The sequence below is a fragment of the Erigeron canadensis genome, chromosome 3, assembly GCF_010389155.1.
Source record: "Erigeron canadensis isolate Cc75 chromosome 3, C_canadensis_v1, whole genome shotgun sequence".
Taxonomy (NCBI): Eukaryota; Viridiplantae; Streptophyta; class Magnoliopsida; order Asterales; family Asteraceae; genus Erigeron; species Erigeron canadensis.
The window spans coordinates 33215357-33219601 of record NC_057763.1 but is presented as its reverse complement, the minus strand read 5'-3'; the positions used below and the strand labels follow the sequence as shown (position 1 = coordinate 33219601).

At 38.0% G+C, this 4245-nt stretch overlaps 1 pseudogene; it reads right to left on the bottom strand.

Annotated features, from left to right (window-relative positions):
* Positions 1-2537: 2537 nt before the first annotated feature.
* Positions 2538-3916, bottom strand: LOC122591952 (annotated as a pseudogene).
* Between the last annotated feature and the right edge of the window lie 329 nt (positions 3917-4245).

The window sequence follows — 4245 nt, the reverse complement described above, 5'->3', positions numbered from 1 at the left end:
ACTATTTTGATACTTACGTTCCAGTGGCTCGTATCTCTACCATTAGACTGCTGATTGCTTTGTCAGCAATTCACAATCTGGTCATTCACCAGATGGATGTGAAGACAGCATTCTTGAATGGTGACTTGGATGAGGAGGTTTATATGAACCAACCTCAAGGCTTCGTCATGCCAGGAAATGAAAACAAGGTTTGCAGACTTGTTAAATCCTTATATGGATTAAAACAAGCACCTAAACAATGGCATCAAAAGTTTGATGAAGTGGTTTTGTCAAATGGTTATCATTTAAACCAAGCTGACAAATGTGTATATAGCAAATTTGATGATTCTGGTAAAGGAGTCATCATTTGTTTATATGTTGATGACATGTTGATATTTGGAACTGACCATAATCAGGTTGACTTAACAAAATAATTTTTGTCATCAAAGTTCTCTATGAAAGATATGGGGGAGGCTGACGTTATCCTTGGTATAAGGATCAAACGTGAAAACAAAGGAATTTCAATTTCTCAATCTCACTACATTGAAAAGGTGCTAAAGAAATTCAATTGTTTTGACTGTACTCCGGTGCGTACACCTATGGATCCAAGTATAAAGCTGATGCCTAACAAAGGTGAAGGTGTATCACAACTTGAGTATTCTAAGGTGATTGGCTGCTTGATGTATGCCATGACTTGTACAAGGCCTGACATTGCATTTGCTGTGGGAAAATTGAGTAGGTATACTAGTAATCCTGGTACTCATCATTGGCAAGCAATTAGGCGGGTACTAAAGTATTTGAAGAGAACTATGGATTATAGTTTATCTTATACTGGGTTTCCTTCGGTTTTAGAAGGGTATACTGATGCAAGTTGGATAACCAACGTTGAAGATCATTCTTCTACATCTGGTTGGGTATTTTTGCTTGGGGGAGGTGCTATCTCATGGGCTTCCAAGAAGCAAACTTGTATTACCAACTCAACAATGGAATTTGAGTTTGTTGCATTAGCTGTTACTGGTAAAGAAGCAGAATGGCTAAGAAACTTGATTTATGAGATTCCATTGTGGCCAAAACCTATAGCACCCATTTCTATCCATTGTGATAGTGCCGCTACATTGGCAAAGGCTTATAGCCAGATGTATAATGGAAAGTCTAGACACTTAGGTGTTAGACATAGCATGATTCGTGAACTTATCACGAATGGGGTGATTTCTATAGAGTTTGTAAGATCTCAACAAAATTTAGCTGATCACTTGACGAAGGGATTAGCTAGAGACTTGGTTAATAAGTCTGCTGAAGGGATGGGTTTAAAGTCCACCTAAATTTCTAATTGTGAGATACCCAATTCCCTTTTGATATTAATCAGAAGCTGAATTCAATGTGGAAAGCTTACACTTAGAACTTGGAGCACATGTTTTTACATATCATCCCAAGGTATGTGCTCAGACCTCCAGATGGTTAGGTTGAAGTGTAGCTTCTTAATAGTTCCTTTGAAAAAGTGCAATAGCAGGTGCATGAATAAAGTAGAACTACCTATATGAATGTGAAGTTTTGCTACTTCAAGAAAGCTTTGGACTTCTGGCTTTGGATACATTCATGAATGGATATAGACGCAAGGCTTGTATAACGTCAAGATAGCTTTAGAGTGTTTGAAGGCTTATGTGTATATTATTTTCAGGTATTCAAATGGGTTGAAGGGTTCAATTTTTAGAACACCTTGATTCTCGAATATTTGGAATGGGTAATATACTAAGATGAAAATTCAATCTTCAAGACATTTTCATTTACGCATAAGTTTTGTTTTGACTATTTTCTCATATATTGGAATTGCACTAAATTGGGGAGGATTGTTATTAATTTAGTGTAATTGAGGGATATGATTATGATACTTTGGGTTTAGAGGTACGGAGTGTACGCCCATTGAGTGAATAACATCCCGGACCTTGAAAGCATTGCAATAATTGATGGTTGCTGTTAATTTTATAATAACTGATTGACAATCTTTGATCACATAATAGTAACGTTTTTTTCATGAGATTTACAAGAATGACAACTTTGAAAATTGAATTGCATGAAACATGGAAAAGTGAAATGTGCAGTAACTTTGAAAATGAATAGCAATATAGGCTAGCTATTGTGGGCTAACTTTTCACTTCATCAATTCACATGCCATATTCATGCTTTCATTTTCAGCTCCTTATTTTCACATACAAAAGTCTTGTTTCATTATATTATGTGATCTAATTTAAACATGTGGACTTTCCAACTTCTTATAAATATATATTCATGTAGAGATGCATGAGTACACATAGAACACATATTGAGTTCATAGTTATTGCAACTTTTGGGTGTCTCTGTCTTGAGAATTATACGTGAGAAAATAGATACAAAACACGAAATACTTTTTAGCGAACGGGTTCTAGATTTCTGCCAAAATCTTGAACATTACTCTTTGTATTATCCCAAAACAAAATCCGTGTAACCCAGGCAGATATGATCGAATTGTTGTTTTCGGAAAGTGATATCACGATACAAAGAGATATCCAGTTATTGATTTCTTACCCTTGTAACTTGAAATTCCCCAACATGCAAGAAATGTCATCCCTGCGCTTCTTGGAAAGCGCCTCTTTGATGAGTTGCTTGGCTGCTAACCATGGATCCTCCACGTCCTTTACACAATCGACAGCCTCTTGATTCGACATCACCTGCCAAAAAAATACACAAACTTAAATGCAAGAATATCGTTGTTGTTGTAACTCAATTCGACTATTAACTTTTGGCATAAATTTTTCTACTAACCTTTCAAATGCCATCACTCGCTAATATGAGAAACTCGATATCATCATCCACTACTTCCACACACACATCTGGTTATGAAGTTATGTGTTCCTTCAATTTCTTGTCACCAAGAGACCTCGACATTACCAACGTTGCATCAACCCGCGGACAATCCCCTGCACAAATTCAACCTTATTGAAAAACATAATTATAGACAAAAGTCACTCATCCGTTGAAAAAAAAAAAGTCTTAATTATGGCGCAGATTGTACCTGGGAATTTGGTAACAAAACCGCCTTTTTCTTCAATAACCTTCCGTTCCTTGTTAGGTTCATGATCAACTGAAAGTTGTTTAGCTACACCATCTTGGCAAAGAACCGTCCGTGAGTCACCTACATTGGCTACCACCAATGTTTCACAGTTTATCAAGATGGCTGTAACAGCTGTTGAACCTCCTTTCCTTTTCTTGATGGCTTTATTCATGATAGTAGAACGGTAAACTCATATGCTCTTCTAATCGCATCCTCTGGCTTAGTCCAAAAGTCGGGCTAATTAATGTCCAAATTGTCACAAAGAACACTACATTAACACACGTACGGCTAAATATTGTGAAAGTTAGATTACATTCATGAAATGAACTTGTTAAACCTGGTTTATAATATTGTCGAACAAATGTGAGCGTAAATAATCAGGTACATCTTGACTTAAATGACCATCAAACACGGAGAATAATCCAAGCTCGTTGCCATCAACTTGTTTGAATTGTGCGAAAAGGTAATCTTCCATGGGATGAGGCATTTTTCCTTCAACGGAATGATATCCGTGTGTAATTTTCTTATTTACCCTGCTTTTTCCTTTTCCAGTTTCTATTGTGGGTGAACGCACTCCATGTTTCTGCTGTTATAATCTGTACATGGCAAGATTTATTACGTGCAGAAAATACCAAGTAATTGTAAACTCATATCTAGGGGATCAGAGATTCAGAGAGCATGAGGTATGAAGGGGTAACCCCGACCCGACTGTGACAATGTGACATGGCACCCTCGGCACTGGACCACCAACTGTACCAGCCTGGGCTCATTTGGGGCCGCACCTTGTTCGTGGTTCCTTGTTAGACTATCCGGAGCAAGGCTTTCCTTTAGGGCTTCTGATAAGGGCATCTCGCGACATGTGAGAGTACAATCAACAAAGGGTGTTTCTTACTTTTTGTGGGAGCAAGGCTATCCTTTAGGGCTTCTTATAGGAACCCACAATTTAATTATTTATATACTATTATATAAATAAAATAATTAAAAAATGGGGAAAAGTAAAAGATAGTGGAAAAGTGGCAGTTGGGGTCCCTCCTTTCTCTCTCCAGAAGTGGCGTCCAAATTCTCACGCCTCCCTCTTTTCTCTCTCCAGAACGCCCCTTGGGGCAATGTGCGGGGCGTCTCAGGGCGTTTTCGCGGGTGAAAAGGGCAAATTAACGCCTTGCTCCTGATAGCCTCGG